General features: G+C 35.2%; 1 pseudogene; it reads left to right on the top strand.

Moving 5' to 3' along the window:
* Positions 1–2,676: 2,676 nt before the first annotated feature.
* Positions 2,677–14,225, top strand: LOC115971294 (annotated as a pseudogene).
* The last annotated feature ends 6,245 nt before the right edge of the window (positions 14,226–20,470 follow it).

Here is a 20,470-nt window from a genome sequence, read left to right as displayed (position 1 = left end):
GACACTTTTGTCGTAGTTATTACCTATTGGCTAGAAATCTTCTTAGTTTTCTCAACCAAACTAATAAATAAACCATGAGAACTCTTAAAAATCGACCCAATCAAAATTTAGCCAAATTATCTTTCTGATATGATAGTAACTTTATTGCAACTTGTAATACTTAAAGTTTAAGTATTGCAAGTTGACCAATGCAAGTGTTATCTTATGCAGTTCATTGTTAACTCTAGTACGTAACATGCGCAACATTAAATTTTAATATATGAATTCTTGAAACTCCGACTATTGACTTCGCCGTATCGAGTAAACACTCTGGCCGGGTCGTTTCTTTTATTTTTTTTGAAAGTAGAAATATATATTATATATATCATGTTGATGGTGATTGTATTTTAATTTATGTGAACAAATATGATCCATTCAAATATGTTCATCATATATACACGGTTACAGTATGAACAAGAGTTTTCGAACGGTTGAATTTTGTTTAAAAAAATAGCTGCAGGAGTTGATTACTGGGAATATATTATTTGGGTGCATTCTGAAACTTCTCTAAGGATTTTCTTACCAATTTTAGAATTGTGGGGTTTGAAGCTTATTGTTCTTGATGATGGGTCAATGGAGTCAGGCGTTAGTGTTGCTTGCATTCATCCAATTCTCGGTTGTAGCAGCGTTTACAGACGTTTTAGAGTGTAAGTTTGGTTCAATTTGATCTGTCTTTTTTGTAGTTCAGTTATTCATGTTTCTGTTGATATGTTGATAGACTACAATGTGTTCTTTAGATTTCTCTGTACTAGTTGTTAATATATAGTTGGCATCCATGGTTAGGTACTTAATTCTTCAGACCTTAAAGATTATAGGCCAATATCTGTGTTGGGTTTCTTATTCTAATTCCTTTCCTTCTTAATCAAACACTTTTTATCTTCTCTCTTTTTTGGGGAAGCAAACCCTTTATATGATTGCAGAAAAAAATATGGAAATGACAAGAATAAATTCTTTTGAGTTGCATTTATAATGTTTAGGAGAACAAAACCACTTATCCGCTTGACTATTGACAACAATTTGACCAATTGGAGACGAATTTTCCATTTCTAATTTTTTTTGTGTTAATCTCAGGATTATAACATCATTAGACATAAAACTTAGAATCTTCAATTTTTAATTTTAATTTAATTTAATTTTTTATTTTTATTTTTTTAAGTTTAGCTAAGCAGGTGCTAAAGTACTTGAGAAGCATTTAAAGGGGCCCTAAAGTTGTTTTTAGCTTTTTAAGGTTAAAGCTAACTTTCAAAGCTTTAAAGCTCTACAATTCATTATTCATGTTTTATAATCAAGAAATTAAAAATACTATTCATATTTTACTCTACTTCTTACAGTAATGCTAAACAAACACTTAGCTTTAAAGTTGTTTTCAGCTTTAAGGGCCCTTATACTCTTTAGTAAAATCATCAAATGTTTATCAATTTCTACTAAGAACAAAAATATTTTTAATTAATCACAAAATTTTTTTTTTAATTAAAGTACTTTTTTGATAATACGAAGACACACTCTAGAGTTTATATGAATTTTCTTTTTAGAGGGGTTGAAATTCATAAGTGTTTTTAAGGGATTAAAGCTCTTTTAAATGAAAGTGCTAAATGTTTGGTGATTTTACTAAAGAGCTTTAAAGGGTCCTTAAAGTTTAAAACAATTTTAAGGTTAAAGTTGAAGTTTAAAATAAGATTTTCCCATTAACCATTTATAGTTTTATACTATTATAAAAGGCACCCGCAGATGATTGGAAGTGTATAAAATGTTTTCAACATATTTTCATGTAAAAAGAAGCGGCAGAGTCTAAATCCCAAACCCCAATGGTGTCTATCTCTCCTCCTCCTAAGAAATCTCATTCAATTCAAATGAATTGCTAGGTTTCCCACACAATGAAAACCTACATTTACGTGAGTGTTCCTTTCTACCACAGTCAATTCCAAGTTCCATCACACAACTTTTTTATATTTCATAAATTTCCATCTATAATTTAATGATTTCTCTAACTCCCACCAAAACCTCTTTCACCTATTCCATGAATCTAGTAAAGAAAATAGCAAAATTGTGATTTTTTTTTTCTCCCATCTTGATTCCAATTGTTGTGAATTTACTAACTAGAGCAGTGATAAGCTGGACTATGTGAATTGGATTGAAAAATTGTATCATGTGAGGTGTATGGTGACTCCCAAATTGGCTGTTGACTAGGTCGAATTAGGTTATTTAAGTGATTATAAGGAGCCTAATTGTAACTTGACTAGTTCTTTTGGAATATAGAAAAGAAAAGACATAACTAGTGTTTCCATTTACTCGGGTCTTGACAAATGGTATCAACCGTTAAATTTATCATAACAGAATCATCTACAAGAACACACAAATACAATATGGAAATAAAGCAATAAAACAAAGACATACAAATTAGGTGGCTTGGCAATGAATCGTTAGCAATCCAGAGCTGAATGATTCTGTTCTCTCTTCTGTCCAGTCTCTCATCTCATAGATATGAATATCCGTAACAAGAACAATTATATTTAAGGGTGACTAAGCTTTCTCAGCTAAAAATAGAAAAACGTATTAGTATTTTTTGAGCTTTCCAAAACACAAAACAAATAGGAATACATGCCACACATATGTTTCCAACAACTTGGAACTATAATACTTGGTTGGTTAATTGGTCCACAATGACAAATGGGTAAGTTTTTGTAAGGTGCTTTCTATTATTATTAGGATCCTATTATTTTTTGTACTCAATTTTGGTGATTGAATGATTAGATTTTCATTTCTTTTTCTGATGCAGCTACTGCTTTACTGTCTCTCAAGGCTAACTGGATGAACGTTCCTTCCAGTTGGGTGGGTTCTGATCCCTGTGGTGGCCTTTGGGTAGGAATTGAGTGCATCAATTCACGTGTGACCTCCATGTACGTTCTTTGGCCTGTTTTCACCAATTAATGCTTTTCGAAGGAAGGTTGCTCATTCTTTCAAATTGATATTAAGCTGACTGCTTTCAATTTCAGAATGTTATCAAACATTAATGTGACGGGTCAGCTATCAGGAGATATCGGGACATTTTCTGAGTTACAGACTTTGTAGGTGTTCTAAGTTCTAATTGCACTTAGCCTCTTCTATTGTAATGGGAACCCATTTAGAGCTAATTTTACATTTAGTCTACAGCGCTCATATATCTTAAGCTTCAGTGTTCAATATGTTCAATGCATGCTTCCAATTCCAAGGCGTGCTCTTTTATCTTTAAGACTTCAGTCTTAACAACTAATCATTTTGGGGTTACTATCATAAAAATAGTGAATAAGAATATGTACTTCATTTGCATGTTCAAGTGAATCAAATTCAAGAGCACCAGCATTATATGTTGTATTTGGTAGTAGCTGTTCAGTTAGTCTATTGTAATTCAATCCTAATTACCAGCTTCATATAGGGATCTGTCTTTCAACACGAACCTGACAGGAACACTTCCACAAGAAATTGGGAATTTGAAGAAGCTACAAACCTTGTAAGGAAATACTGATTGGTTTCAGAGAATCTTATAGTTTGGTTAGAATTCTTGTAATTAACATTTGGTCTTTTTATATGCACACCAGAAGCTTGATGGGTTGCGGTTTCACTGGCCCTATTCCAAGCACAATAGGTTCTTTACAGCAGCTAATCTCTTTGTAAGGCTTTCTGAGTTTGCAATTCTTTCATTGTTTTGCCGTAATGGCCAATACACGTGAAATTCCTTATGGATGCTTGTGTTTTGGATGAGGCTGTTCAATATTTGATTTAGTATCCTTTCTTTTACATTCTTACTTTCTAATAATTTAAGGGCAGATTTATGTCTGTTCTGATAGACACTGATTTCTGGCTCTCTTTGTTGCAGATCTTTGAATTCTAATAAATTTACTGGACAAATTCCAAATTCCATTGGCACTCTGTCCAACCTTTATTATTTGGACCTTACTGGCAACCAGCTTGAAGGATCCATCCCAGTCTCTGATGGGAATGGGACTAAATCTGGTCTTGATATGCTACTTCAAACGAGGCACTTGTATGTTAAGGCTCATTGTGCTTTTGAGCTTATTAAATCCTCTTTGCACTATTGCTTTGTTTTGTCCAATTAATATCCATGTAAGATTCTTTCATTATCTACAGTCATCTTGGAAACAATAAGCTGTCGGGCACAATTCCACCTAAACTTTTCAACCCAAATATGACTCTCATACATGTGTAAGTTTTGAGAACTGTCTGCTGTCATGAATTTGTGATTATATCTTTTGTGGCTGAAAAAGATCTATCCATTGTTTGTCTACATATGGTCTGACTAGTGGGGAAAATGGGTGGCTAGCTTTTGAAATAACCACATATGGGAAATGAATGTAACTAATATAGTCTCTTCTTAATGCCCTTTTTCTCTAATGTAGAATACCGGAATAAATATCTCTGCCATGGAAATTAAGGAATACAACTTCTAAATTTGGATATCCCAAATTCCCAATAATTATATGAGCACTGTCACTTGAGATATTAATTTCTACCTGCTACTGATTTTTTTGGGCAGGCTTTTTTACAGCAATAATTTAACTGGTAGCATCCCTTCCACACTGGGACTAGTGCAGACTTTGCAGATGGTGTAAGAAGCTCTGTCATTTAATAGAATTCATAGTTGAGATTATGCTAGCTGTGAACTTCTATCAAGTTTTGTGTACTGAATATATTGTTTTGGCTACAGACGCTTTGATCGGAATTCATTAAATGGGCTACCTTCAAATCTCACTAGTCTTACAAATGTTACCGAGCTGTAAGCAAAAAAGATAGATATGATGATCAAAGCTTTTAAACTTGTTTTTGAGAAGTTTTTCACTTAACTAAGAGAGGCTTACAGTAATTTGCTTCCAGGTCCTTGTCCAACAACAACCTGAGTGGCCCTATGGCCAACCTTACTGGCATGAACTCCCTCAGCTATTTGTAAGTAGTGATAACTATGGTGACTGAATTCAGTGGTGTGGTGGCAAGTAGGCATGGTTAGACTATTATAAAAGATTATCGGTTAAACATTCTTTTAATAAAAGATCCAGTTAAATGTTCTTTCTTCTTTAAAACAGATATAAATCATGGTCTCATATCTATTATGATAAATCTAATAGTTTGTGATCAATTCTCGTTCTGACTGAAATGTATTTTTTAGGGATATGAGCAACAATAGTTTCACTGTTTCTGATGTTCCTCCTTGGATTGCTTCCTTACCGTTATTGACAAAATTGTATGATCCTCCTCCATAGTTCTCTATGTGTGTGCGTGTGAATCCAATATAAAATTTTGTCAAGCTGCATGGAGGTTTGAAGTGCTCAATATTAATAAACATATTAATCTTGAATGGCAGAATGATGGAAAATACACAACTTCAAGGACAAGTTCCTGTTGACCTATTCAGCCTTCCCGATTTAATGAAAGTGTGAGTATCAGCTTGATCTCAAGTAGCACCACATTTAGTGTCATTGTCATTGAGAGTTAAGAAAATCCAAACAGAACAAACATGTGTAACCTATTTGAACACAAAAAACTCTACACATTATCCTCATAGAATGACAATGATGATTAAAAGGTGTATGTTCTGGCATGTGTGAACAGGGTACTAAGGAACAACTGTTTCAATGGCACCTTGAATATCAGTACCACAAATAGCAACCAACTGCAACTTATAGATTTGCGAAACAATTCCATAAGTAATGTTGAACAAATTCCTGGAGGAAACATTACGTTATTGTAAGTAGTAACCTTTAATTATCTGGTCATTGCTTCTTCTTCTTCTTCTTTTTTAACTATGTTGAAGAAGTGCAAGTTGTTTGATTACTTGTTAGAAGTTAACTTGGCAAACAATGTACTTCTTATCTATTATCTTTATTTCTTGTAATTATCTACAACATTTTGCAGACTTGAAGGTAACACAGTATGTGACAAAACAGATCAAGTGACAAAGAGTTACTGCACGGCTTCCATACCAAATTCCTCATATTTTCCACCACCAAATAACTGTATGCAAATTTCCTGCAATTCGGATCAGGTTGCCAGCCCAAACTGTAAATGTGTGTATCCATACAAGGGCATACTAGTCTTCCGAGGTCTTGCTTCCTTTGACTTGGGAAACACAACTTACTATGCAAAACTTGCGAAGTCTCTCATGGAAACTCTTCAGTCCTCTGCACTTCCTGTGGATTCAGTTTCTCTAAGTAATCCCACTGTGGTGTCATCAGGAAACATTGAACTGAGCCTGGAAGTTTTCCCATCTGGTCAGGAATGTTTCAATCAAACAGCAATTACAATGGTTGGATTTGCACTTAACAATCTGTCTTTCTACCCTCCACCAAGTTTTGGACCCTTCTATCTTATGGCCTTTACGTATGTGAATTGTGCAGCGGGTAACTCTGAATTTCATGTTGAAGTGGGCTCATGTGGCTTGAATTGCTACAAGCCCAAGTTGACCGAATTCAACTAGGAATTTAATTCCTAGTGTAGCGGACTTTAATATATATATATATATATTTATATATATATTAGGTTTTGACAAGTTGTGTAGCCGTGAGATTAAAAAAGGAGAGATTCAAGAAAAATTCCAATTAACCTAGTGAGCAAGCCGCATGAGAGAAAATAGAGAAAAGAGAGGCAGTCAGCTTCTATTCTTATTTTTTTCTGTGAGAGAGTGTTAGGGTGTAATTGAGATTTGGGTTTCTTGAGAGTGTTCTTGTGCACTATTATATTTTCCCTGATAATAGTGAAATCCCTGCAACTCCGTGGACGTAGGCAAATTGCTGAACCACGTAAATATTGTCTTGTGCTTGTGATTATTTTCTTTGGCGTGTGTTTTCTCTATTTGTTTTGTTTCTCACAGGTTGGGATTTTGATTAAATTCCCTACAACTGGTATCAGAGCCTAGGGTTAGGTTTGAGTGGGAGCAATGGTAGAGGAAGCAGGAAAGGCGTCTGGAATAGAAAAGTTTGATGGCACAGACTTCGCGTATTGGAGGATGCAGATTGAAGATTATCTCTATGGGAGGAAATTGCATCTGCCTCTTTTAGGGACAAAACCTGAGGCTATGAAGGCTGATGAATGGGCTCTTCTTGACAGACAGGTACTAGGAGTTATCAGGTTAACTCTGTCTAGGTCTGTTGCACACAATGTTGTAAAGGAGAAGACCACAGCAGATCTGATGAAGGCTTTGTTTGGTATGTATGAAAAGCCGTCAGCAAACAATAAGGTGCACTTGATGAAGAAACTGTTCAATCTGAAGATGGCAGAGAATGCATCAGTAGCACAACATCTGAATGAATTTAACACTATCACAAATCAATTGTCATCTGTAGAAATTGATTTTGATGATGAGATTCGTGCTCTGATCGTCTTGGCTTCTTTGCCAAACAGTTGGGAGGCAATGAGGATGGCAGTAAGCAATTCTACAGGAAAGGAAAAACTCAAGTACAATGATATACGAGATTTAATTCTGGCTGAGGAGATTCGCAGAAGAGATGCAGGTGAATCCTCAGGATCTAGTTCTGCCCTAAACCTTGAGACAAGAGGCAGAGGTAATAACAGAAATTCAAATCGGGGCAGATCAAAATCCAGAAATTCTAATCGGAACAGAAGTAAATCTAGATCAGGCCAACACGTACAATACTGGAATTGTGGGAAAACAGGTCACTTTAGGAATCAATGCAAAAGTCCTAAGAAGAAGAATGAAGATGATTCTGCTAATGCTGTAACAGAAGAGGTACAGGATGCATTACTTCTTGCAGTAGACAGTCCACTTGATGATTGGGTTTTGGATTCAGGAGCTTCATTTCATACCACTCCACACCGAGAAATCATACAGAATTATGTTGCAGGTGATTTTGGTAAGGTGTATTTGGCTGATGGTTCAGCCTTGGATGTTGTGGGTATGGGAGATGTTAGGATATTGTTGCCCAATGGGTCTGTTTAGTTACTGGAGAAGGTTCGACATATTCCTGACCTAAGGAGAAATCTGATTTCTGTTGGACAACTTGATGATGAAGGGCATGCAATACTATTTGTTGGTGGTACTTGGAAGGTTACAAAAGGAGCTAGGGTATTGGCTCGTGGAAAGAAAACTGGTACTCTGTACATGACCTCAAGTCCAAGAGACACAATTGCAGTTGTTGATGCAAGTACTGATACAAGCCTATGGCACCGCAGACTTGGTCACATGAGTGAGAAAGGGATGAAGATGCTACTGTCAAAAGGAAAACTACTAGAATTGAAGTCCATTGATTTTGAAATGTGTGAAAGTTGCATCTTAGGAAAGCAGAAAAATGTGAGCTTCTTGAAAACTGGCAGGGCACCGAAAGCTGAAAAATTGGAGTTAGTACACACTGATTTGTGGGGGCCTTCTCCGGTTGCATCCCTTGGAGGTTCAACGTACTACATCACTTTTATCGATGACTCAAGCAGAAAGGTATGGGTTTATTTTCTGAAAAATAAATCTGATGTATTTGAAACCTTTAAGAAGTGGAAGGCCATGGTTGAGACAGAAACAGGTTTGAAAGTAAAATGTTTGAGGTCAGATAATGGAGGAGAGTACATAGATGGAGGGTTCAGTGAGTATTGTGCTGCACAGGGAATTAGGATGGAGAAGACCATTCCTGGGACACCACAGCAGAATGGTGTGGCTGAGCGCATAAACAGAACTCTCAATGAGCGTGCTAGGAGTATGAGGTTGCATGCTGGACTTCCAAAAACTTTTTGGGCTGATGCTGTTAGCACTGCAGCTTACCTGATAAACCGAGGACCTTCAGTTCCCATGGAATTCAAACTTCCTGAGGAGGTTTGGAGCGGTAAAGAGGTAAAGTTTTCACACTTAAAAGTTTTTGGTTGTGTTTCCTATGTTCATATTGATTCTGATGCTCGTAGTAAACTTGATGCAAAGTCTAAAATATGTTTTTTCATTGGCTATGGTGATGAGAAATTTGGCTATAGGTTTTGGGATGAACAAAACAGGAAAATCATCAGAAGTAGAAATGTGATATTTAATGAACAGGTTATGTACAAGGACAGGTCAACTGTAGTGTCAGATGTTACAAGATAGATCAAAAGAAATCTGAGTTTGTCAACTTAGATGAATTGACTGAAGGTACTGTCCAGAAAAGGGGTGAAGAAGATAAGGAGAATGTAAATTCACAAGTAGATCTGAGTACACCTGTAGCTGAAGTCCGCAGATCTTCCAAAACATTAGACCTCCACAGCGTTATTCACCCACTCTAAATTATCTCCTGTTGACTGATGGTGGTGAGCCAGAATGTTATGATGAAGCCTTGCAAGATGAGAATTCAAGCAAGTGGGAGTTAGCCATGAAGGATGAGATGGATTCCTTGTTGGGGAATCAGACATGGGAACTGACTGAATTGCCAGTAGGAAAGAAGGCTTTGCACAACAAGTGGGTATACAGAATAAAGATGAGCATGATGGTAGCAAACGTTACAAGGCCAGATTAGTTGTTAAAGGGTTCCAGCAGAAGGAAGGCATTGACTACACAGAGATATTTTCTCCAGTTGTGAAGATGTCAACAATCAGACTAGTACTGGGAATGGTGGCTGCAGAAAACTTACATCTTGAGCAGTTAGATGTGAAGACAGCATTCCTTCATGGTGACTTGGAGGAAGACCTTTACATGATTCAGCCAGAAGGGTTCATTGCTCAAGGACAAGAAAATTTAGTCTGCAAACTGAGAAAGAGCTTGTATGGCCTAAAACAAGCTCCTAGACAGTGGTACAAGAAATTTGACAGTTTTATGCATAGAATTGGGTTCAAGAGATGTGAAGCTAATCACTGTTGCTATGTTAAGTATTTTGACAATTCTTACATCATATTACTGTTGTATGTGGATGATATGCTTATTGCAGGGTCTAGCATTGAGAAGATTAACAATCTGAAGAAGCAATTGTCCAAACAGTTTGCAATGAAGGATTTGGGAGCTGCAAAGCAAATCCTTGGTATGAGAATCATTAGAGACAAGGCTAATGGTACATTGAAACTTTCACAGTCAGAGTATGTGAAGAAAGTTCTCAGCAAGTTCAACATGAATAAAGCTAAACCAGTGAGCACACCCTTAGGTAGTCATTTCAAACTAAGCAAAGAACAGTCACCGAAGACAGAAGTAGAAAGGGACCATATGAGCAAGGTGCCCTATGCCTCGGCTATTGGCAGCTTGATGTATGCTATGGTGTGTAGAAGGCCAGACATTGCACATGCAGTAGGAGTTGTGAGCAGATTCATGAGTAGGCCTGGAAAGCAGCATTGGGAGGCAGTCAAGTGGATTCTGAGATATCTGAAGGGTTCATCAAATACATGTCTTTGCTTCACAAATGCAAGTTTGAAACTGCAGGGTTATGTAGATGCTGATTTTGCTGGTGATATTGATAGTAGAAAAAGTACTACTGGGTTTTTTTTTACTCTGGGTGGTACAGCTATATCATGGGCTTCAAATCTACAGAAGATTGTTACTTTATCTACTACAGAAGCTGAGTATGTTGCAGCAACTGAAGCTGGAAAGGAGATGATTTGGCTACATGGTTTCTTAGATGAATTGGGTAAGAAGCAGGAGATGGGCATTCTACACAGTGACAGTCAGAATGCAATCTTTCTTGCCAAAAATTCGGCTTTTCATTCAAAGTCGAAGCACATACAGACAAAATACCACTTTATCCGTTACCTTGTTGAAGATAAGCTGGTAATGCTTGAGAAGATTTGTGGATCTAAGAACCCGACAGACATGTTGACTAAGGGTGTCACTATTGAGAAGTTGAAGCTGTGCGCAGCTTCAATTGGTCTTCTAGCTTGAGGACAGGAGGATGAGTTGCAGGGATGAGGGACTATGTTATGGAGGATTGTGGTTAATGTTTGCAGCTTGTAAGCCCTTAAGGGCTAAGGTGGAGCTGATGGAGGAGTTTGCTAGTGTAGCTTGATCAATTCAAGCCAAGGTGGAGATTTGTTGAAGTGGGCTCATGTGGCTTGAATTGCTACAAGCCCAAGTTGACCGAATTCAACTAGGAATTTAATTCCTAGTGTAGCCGACTTTAATATATATATATATTAGGTTTTGACAAGTTGTGTAGCCGTGAGATTAAAAAAGGAGAGATTCAAGAAAAATTCCAATTAACCTAGTGAGCAAGCCACATGAGAGAAAATAGAGAAAAGAGAGGCAGTCAGCTTCTATTCTTATTTTTTCTGTGAGAGAGTACTAGGGTGTAATTGAGATTTGGGTTTCTTGAGAGTGTTCTTGTGCACTATTATATTTTCCCTGATAATAGTGAAATCCCTGCAACTCCGTGGACGTAGGCAAATTGCCGAACCATGTAAATATTGTCTTGTGCTTGTGATTATTTTCTTTGGCGTGTGTTTTCTCTATTTGTTTTGTTTCTCACAGGTTGGGATTTTGATTAAATTCCCTACATTTCACGCTGAATTGGAAAGTAATAGTTATTATGTTTTCTCTATGTTATTTGGATGCTATTGCAATTTTATCATGATGCATACTCTCTCTCTTATCATTGAGGTACCTATAGCATTGAACAAATCATCAAGCACAAGCAGTGGCATTATAATCGGAGTAGCAGTTGGTGGGTCTGTCCTTTTGTTATTGGTAGTGCTTGCAGTAGTTTATGCTTTCCACCAAAAGAAAATAGCAAAAAGAGCTAGTGAACAGAACAATCCTTTTGGTAAGATGGCTATAATGTAGGCCTAGCACTTTCTAGTTAATCATATGGAATTTATAGGGACTTATTATTGCATTCATGTCACGAAAATGCAGCACATTGGGATCAAAATATGGGAAATGGTAGTGCTCCTCAATTACAAGCAGCCAAGTGGTTCTCTTTTGAAGAGCTTAAGAAATACACCAACAATTTTTCAGAAGCAAATAGTATTGGATCTGGGGGTTATGGGAAGGTTAATTTTGATAGTCTTTTATAATTATAATTTATTATTTTGCAAGACTCATTGGATGCATGTGTAACTTATCGATATAAATAAAATGATTACTCAAAAGTCAAAATGAATTTGAACTTCTATTCTTTAAAGAAAATTCTACTTAAAGCTAACTTCTCAGCCTTCTTAGAATATTCATGGATTATTTCAAGTGATAACCAAATGTCTATTTGTGAACATTTGTACAGGTTTATCAAGGAACTCTTCCCATTGGGCAACTGATTGCCATCAAACGAGCTCAATGTGATTCTATGCAAGGGGGGCTTGAGTTCAAAACTGAAATTGAACTTCTATCACAGGTCCATCACAAGAATCTTGTCAGCCTTCTGGGTTTTTGTTTTGAGCAAGGTGAACAAATGCTAGTGTATGAGTATATTCCAAATGGTACTCTAATGGATAGTATTTCAGGTACTTTTATCAGTTCTTTACATTCTCCACTCAATATAAATTCTAGCAACAATTGAATATCATTGCATACTTTGTAAATAACCACATGAAAAATTTCCAGTTTATTTATTTTTAATATTTTTAACCATTGTGGAATTAATTTGGGCAACATAATAACTTGTATTCAACTATGAAAGCAATGATGAACTTTGTACTAGAATATGAACATATAATCTTTATATAGTTTCAATAATATGCCTCCAACTAGAGACATTTGAGATGAATTTTGTGTCTATATTAACATCATTCGATGCTTTTCTGGCCTCATCTTCTTGAAAAAATGAAAGTGGCTATTTTAATTACCCTGACATTGCTAGCCAGAAAATATAAACCTCATAGAGACTCCTAATATAATTCAGCTGAAAGATTTAACAAGTTGAGTTTGGGGGTTTAGTCTCCAAAACCTCCTTTGTGACTTGTCCTGTCTACCTTGAAGTCCCATGTTCTAGTTTCAAGTGTACACCCCTCCCTTAACAACCCAACTCTGAGACAGCTTTGTTAATCATGACATAAGTAGTACCTATTAACTTTCCTTCAAAAAATTTTCAAGTAAGAACACAATCATTTGCCTTTTATTTGATAACATGCATATTGTATTTGCAGGGAAGTCAGGAATCAGGTTGGATTGGATGGGCAGACTTAAAGTAACCCTTGGTGCGGCTAGGGGCTTGGTCTATCTGCATGAACATGCAAATCCTCCCATCATACATAGGGACATCAAATCAAACAACATCCTATTGGATGAAAGTTTTAATGCAAAAGTTGCTGATTTTGGTCTCTCCAAGTCTGAGTTTGATGGTGAAAGGAATTCTGTCACCACTCAAGTTAAAGGAACATTGGTTAGTATATAATCTTGTCATGCATGCTGATTGCTAGCCTTCTAGGAATGCCCCTATGCATGCTAGCAAATGTAAGCATTTATGCACCCACACACACACGCACTCTTTTTACTGCCAGAACCACCATGTCATTGTTGGGAAAGAGATGTGTAATTTATGATCTGAAGTCCCCATAATAGGGGATAGGACCTCCTCCCATTTAAATTTTCCAATTCCCTTCATTTTTAAGGTGATTGGTATCTATTTATCTATCTATCCATCTATATATATATATATATATATATATATAATTTTATTTTGTTATTTTATCCTAAGTATCTGTGTAGAAAATTTTCAAAGCATTGCATCATATTTTAACATGGAGAATGGGTTTTTTGTTGTTTTTTTAGGGCTACTTGGATCCTGAATATTACATGACCCAACAGTTGACTAAGAAGAGTGACGTCTTTAGCTTTGGAGTGGTCATGTTGGAACTAATAACTGCAAGAAAGCCAATACAGCAAGGGAAGTATATTGTGATAGAAGTAAGGAAAGCAATTGATAAGTCAAAAGGATTTATACAATCTTCATGAAATTCTTGATCCATTCATTGGTATGGGAAAAAACCTTGAAGGCTTAGAAGAGTTTGTGGATTTAGCAATGAGGTGTGTGGCAGACTCACGAGACGAAAGGCCTACAATGGATGAGGTTGTTAAAGAAATTGAGAACATTATGAAGCTTTCTGGGATGAACCTTAGTGCTGATTCTGAAGCCACTACAACAAATTATTATGAAGCCAGTAAGAGCAGTTCTCATCACCCGTCTAGCAATGATGTATTTGGTTATAGTGGGTCCTTCCCTCCTCCTTCAATAGAGCCTATGTGAATATGATTTTACAATTCAGAATGCTGAACTTGGAATCAAAATTTTTTTTCCCTGTACCACAGTTTGGGTAAAACATGCAATTTGTCTTGAAACCTCTAATACTTATATTGTCTAGCAAAGAGCTGGAACAGTTTCTGAAATGTATTCCCTTTTTTGGTCTGTGATTACAATCTTTGATTCTTTAGCATGTGAATACATGACAAAAGAGTGTGTCTTGTGTGAGTTACACAGTAAAGAACTCAATAATGAGAAAGTTATAAATTGAAAATTTTGTTTTAGAAATTCCAGACCAAGCTGGTCAATACTCCTACTATAATAATCTACCAAAATTGTATGCCGAGTATATCCGCTTGCGGTACTTTTGCAAACAAATTTAAGTGTCCTATTTGCCTATTTCAATCTAAACCATGTGCTGTGTATTTTTGGCTATGTTGATGATTACTGAATGTAAATGTTGTGACTTAAGTTGAAGTCGTTAAGCAAAAGAGTTTGTAATGGCTATGATGAACTACACTGTCTAAGGCCTAAAAGCAGTGCATGGGTTATTTATTGTCCAATGTCGATCATCTATAACTAGAAATTTATCACAAGATTTGATATTTATGCGATCCAAGTTAGGAGACTGTTGGATTATATTCTGCATGTGATAATGAGAAAACCAATCATTTAAAATGAAAGAACCAAGGAATTTACAATGGCTTGAAAAACTTTAAAAAAAAATTGCACTAATTTGACATGAAATTGGCTGGAAAATGAAAGAAAATGAAATGTATTTGAGTTCCATTGTTTATGCATTTGGTTCATTTTCCAGCCCATTTTTCTTTGTTTGGGTGTGTTTGGATCGAAAGAAAATGACAGACTTTTGAGGTTTTATTTTATTTTATTTTTATTTTATTTTTTTATAATAAAAAAATTCATTTCTTTTTAGCCTAAAAATCATTGGTTCAATTTTTTGTTTTTGTTGTTTTTTAATTTTTGGATGTGGCCTTTTCTATTTATTAAATGATGAGGTGACATTTTTAGTGTTAGTTATATTTTTTTAATATTATTTTATAAGCCATGTAGATTTTAAGTATGCCAACTGTATAAACCGTTAGCTATATAGGTGTTTTTTGTTAGTGAATTGATAGTAGAAGCCAAATTAACTATAAAATAAAATAACAATGACTAAATTGACCGTGACAAAATGTAGAAACCAAATTAACTGGAAAATGAAAGAAAATAAAATGCATTTGAGTTCCATTGATTTTGTATTTGGTTCATTTTCTAGCCAATTTTTCTTTATTTGGTTGTGTTTGGATTGAATTAAAATGACAAAGACTTTTGAAGGTTTTTTTTTTTTAATAAAAAAATTCGTTTCTTTTTGGCTTAAAAATCATCGATTCAATTTTTTGTTTTCATTGTTAGGGTAAAATGTAAAATGAAAGTAACAAAATATTATTTGGATTAAATAAAAATAAAAATTACACGGTAGTTCCTATGTTCCGTAAAATAATTTAAAAAAAAAAAAAATAAATAAATAAAGTGCAGTACTCGACTTCAAACCCAGTTAAAAAACGACATGTAGTTGTTGTTGTATTTGTTTTGTTTTGTCCATTTAATATGGTGATACTTAATCCCCTTCTATACATAAAAGGTTGAAGAATGTCGGCATCGGTTGAACTAATGTCAATCAGTTAATTTTCTTTTTATACCACATAATCTGATTGTCAAACAAACCATAAGAGTATTATAACTGGTTATTTAATGTTGCCCATACTAGAAAAAAGGGGAGAGAGTGCTTGCTTTGGTTTGGCATGAAATTACAGTTTCTCTTCATTAATTCCCTTGTTCATACCGAACGTGTTTGCAGGTTAGATTTCGCAGAGGCGAACGGAAAAGCACCAGATGTTAAAATCCTTTCAGTTGTTACAGAAAGTAACCCAGGGTCTCAGAGTGTCTTACAGGTATGAACTTTCAGAGTTAAAGCCACTTTGCTATGTAAATCAATTTCAAGTTGTGATATGTCTGCTTCCCTGCTGGTCATATGTGGATTGTTATAAAATCTTGGTGGAGGAGAGGGCTACCCCTATTGTGTAGCCCAGCCACTCCCAAAAAACCCCCGGGAATGACATTTGATCATTTTAAACCAGTCACCTTCTACACTTTCGCTTCCAATGCTTTTAAACCATTCACTTTGGGCCATTTTCTATTTTAACCCATGACATTTGATCTGTTTTAACTTTGGACACATAGCCCTTAACTAAATTTATCTGCAAATATGTTCTACAAATGGCTATACAGGCTTTTGCTGTTAAATAATTTTACATTATAAATACTCTTTATACTGCACTATTTATCAGGGAAAAGGGAGCAAAAAGAGTACAAGAACTGGAAAGCAAGCTAAAAAGGCGAAAGTGGAGACAGAATCAAAGAACATCAAAGAAATGTTTTCCAGGGCGTCAAGAAGGAGAAACTGAACCCCTGTAAGCAAAACACAGGAGATGTGGGTCCTGAAATTCCTGCATTATGGTCAAACTGTCCAAACTCATTTTCATGCTTGGTGCATTGGCATTGACTTCCATGCTACTTTGTAGTTTAATCAGTAGGCTGTATTTTTGGTGAATATTTTTTATCATGTCTACTGTCTAGATCAATATCTACTCTTACATTGTAAGATTGCTTAATTTAACTTTGTGACTAGTGAGACCTGATTTTGGCATATTCAAAATTGAAGAAATGGTTAACTTAAGGTAAAGCATTGAGTCACTCAAAATGTACTGTTTGGTTTAGGATCTCTTTAAGTGTATTTAGATAAATGGGTAGGGGAGGGGAGTAGAGGGAAGGGAATGAGAGTATTGACCTTGTTTGGGTCCGGGGCAGCCAGCAACCACATGTCAAAATCAAGTTTTAGGAATTAATTTGTCCTATGGAATTGTAATAATGGGGGAAATTGTAAATTCTGTAGATAAAAATTGAGTCCTTAACTTTCGAAGCTATGCTAGCAAAGATGGCAGTCCACTGACTGTCATTTTGGGCACTACCTGTGGAGTTGTTTCTTCTTTTGTTATATGACCTTTCTAGTCTTGATTATATCGGACTGTACTGATCCAGCCACTAAGGCGGTGTAGTTTTGTTTAAAAAGAAAAAAATCAACCGCATGATTGCATCATCTCACGATCTCAACGTGTACTGCTGGAGTCAGGTTTTGAGTCTTTTGACGTGCAGAAGTGGTTAATTGAGAATTTCCCTGTGTTGAATACTTCAATCTTTATACATCTCAAGTAGAAGTTAAGTAAACTCATAAGTCAACATGATGAAATTATTACAATTTAAAACCAGATTGTAACCGTGGATTCAATAGTTGTTTCCGAATGTTATAACTAATTCATTTTTATGAAAAATAACAACCAGTCACAGACTCGCGCAATGGATGGAAAAAATTGACGATTTGTTTTTTTGTTAAGTGAAAAATGAAAATGGTAATAAGTGTTAGTCCAAAACCATTTTTTTAAAATGATGTGATTATTTTCTAATTTTGTAAGTTTTTTTTAAGGTAAAATAATGCATTTTACATTATAGCCGTAAATGCACTTTTAGTCCCTATATTTTGGCTTTTTTCTATTTTGGTCCTTACATTTTCATTTCACCACTTTTAGTCCATAAACCAATTATCGCGTGACATTTAAGTCTTTGCTGTTAGCCAACAAATGGAAAAAGCATGTGTGTGGCTGACGGAAAAATAAAATAATAATTTTTTTTTTTCACATGGCATGCCCCACTTCGACACGTGGCTTTCCCGCCCTAAACCCAGTCATGTGAATGTCATGTGAGGCACTCATCAAAAATCAGACACTGAAAATCCCCAAATCAGACTTGAATCCCTAGAATTATCCTCTTTGTCTCTCTAAATCATCAGCCTCTCTCTCAAACCATCTCTATCACTTGAAGCCACTATTATCATCAACCATCTCTCCAGATCATCAACCATTTCAAAGTCCCTGATCAGATGGAAGCAATGTAACGCCCCAAAATCATAAGTAATAAAAGTGTATTCAATTTAAATAATTCATAAAAATATTAAATAAAAGCAATCAGCAACCTAAAATCTTATCACAAATGTCATAGCTCTAATCTACCAAAGATAAAACATCCTCAAAATAATTCTCCAGTACAATGTTTAATACCATAAAAATAATAATAAAATTCTCAGTTCCACAAAATAATTTGTAACTATTGTCTTCCAAAAATCTCTACTCTAATGATCCTTCTAATATATCTGTAAGGGGGAATAAAAGAGGGGGGTGGGGAGGGTGAGATAACTCAATAAGTGAAATTCACTAACATTGGGACGTGGGAACAAACCTTTCAAATAAATAATTCTTACAACAAATTCATAATTTGTAACTCATCAATATTTTATCATCAAATATTTCATATAAAAAATATCTTTATATTGTGAGCCATCATAATATATATATATATATATATATATATATCAATACCATCATATAAACAAATTCCTAGGCTTTTCTCGTGGTCAATGTTTACGCTCCGTTGACAAGGTTGTGTTGTCCCCTTTTAGAACTAGAACCTTCTTTTCATCCCTTTTCTTAAGAAAGGCTCCTTTGGAACCTAAATGTGCACTCATTTGCTAAGGAGCTTTCTTTTTGGATCATCAATAGTATACTCTCTTGCTAAGGAGCTATCAAATGTGCACTGTCCCCTTTTCTGAGACCGTCCCTTACTAAGGATTAGCTACAGTATGATTATCTCTTGCTAAGGACTAAATACAATATTGAGCTTTTAATCACGACTTGCCATAGGTTTTCAAAACACATTCAATATGCTCACAAAAATAATCCATTCATAATTCTCAAAAATATAAAAATATATTCACACACACAAGTTTAAATAAATTCAGGTTGTCCCACAAGTTTTTCATAAAATGAATAGTCAATGTGCAAATCAAACATTTATAAAATATCAATTTATATATAGAATATCAACATATTTCTTTGATATAAGATAGTTTAATAATCAACACTATTTTTGGAAAACCCCCAAAATTAGTAAACACCACTTACCTCTTATTTGCAAAAATATGAAACCAACCTCCCTTGAATCACAACAAATCAGTAGAATTAGAACCTAGCAACACCAAAGATAAGTCCATCAATACACAATTTCCCACTTAAAATCAATTTTCACACTTAAATAGTTTAACCTATCATCATTAAGGCCTTCGAAGGTGTCTAGTTTCTTTGAAATACATTTCAGCTTTGTCAGTGGGCTTGGCTATTGAATTCGTGGCCATCACTACTTGGGATTGCAGTTATTAAATTGATAAATGGGAGCATTGAAATGCCCCGTTTGATGCTTGAACTTGTCAATCAGGTTTCCAAAATTTTCACAACTATTCTAATTATAGTGTCCGCCTATATTTGCCACCATAAATCCCCTGATGCCACAAAACATAAGATATTGCTAGTCAATTTTTTGAACAATGGCAGTGCGTGGATGGCAAATTGGTTAACTTAAATAATATATAATTTCTTATTCCTACGTTATTGGGGCTAACAAGATAGTCTAGGCTTGAAAAGCATTGCTACCTTCTACAATAATTTAGAGTTGAATACACGTCACTAAAAGGATGATAAGAAGATAAATATCAACCATAAAGCAACCTTTACCCTTTCACATGGTGACAAACTTGAATTGATAATGTTCAAGCCTATTACTCTATTAGGTACAATTTCAAAGCCTGTAGAGTACCCTTTCCTGACATACAGCCATATTGACCATTTCTAATATAATATAATAACAATTATAGGAGCCCTTTTTCTATTAATATAATGATAGTCTAGGTTCATGACAATTGCTAGCTATTGAATATTCAAAATTCTTAAATTTAGAGCATGAGAAAATCATACTTGCAGGTTTCCACGCACAGCTACATAGAAGAAAATAAAACCTTAATAATGTGTTGTGGCTGAAACAAAAGGAACCTTCTTATGTATATACATGTGTAACTTAAGAGGTAAAAGGCTAGGGTTTTTAAAAGCTTATCAAGGCTCATATATTTACTCATGCCACCTCACGTGGGCTTCATATATCATAGTATTTATCTTATTTTTAATATCTTAGGCCCAAATCAATTAAATCTATTTAATTGGAGGCCTCCTTTTTAATTTATGTATAAGAATTAAATTGGTATCAAAATTATGGGGTGTTACAAGCAAGCTCTTCAACCAGTTCAAGCTTGAGGAAGAGAGCTCCATTGAGGTGCTACTGTGCTAAAAAACCAGTGTTAGTCACTTCATGAATAGCAGACAACC

This window comes from Quercus lobata, chromosome 12, assembly GCF_001633185.2.
Source record: "Quercus lobata isolate SW786 chromosome 12, ValleyOak3.0 Primary Assembly, whole genome shotgun sequence".
Classification (NCBI taxonomy): Eukaryota; Viridiplantae; Streptophyta; class Magnoliopsida; order Fagales; family Fagaceae; genus Quercus; species Quercus lobata.
The sequence above is the reverse complement of the archived record's forward strand: the minus strand, read 5'-3'. Positions and strand labels throughout refer to the sequence as shown.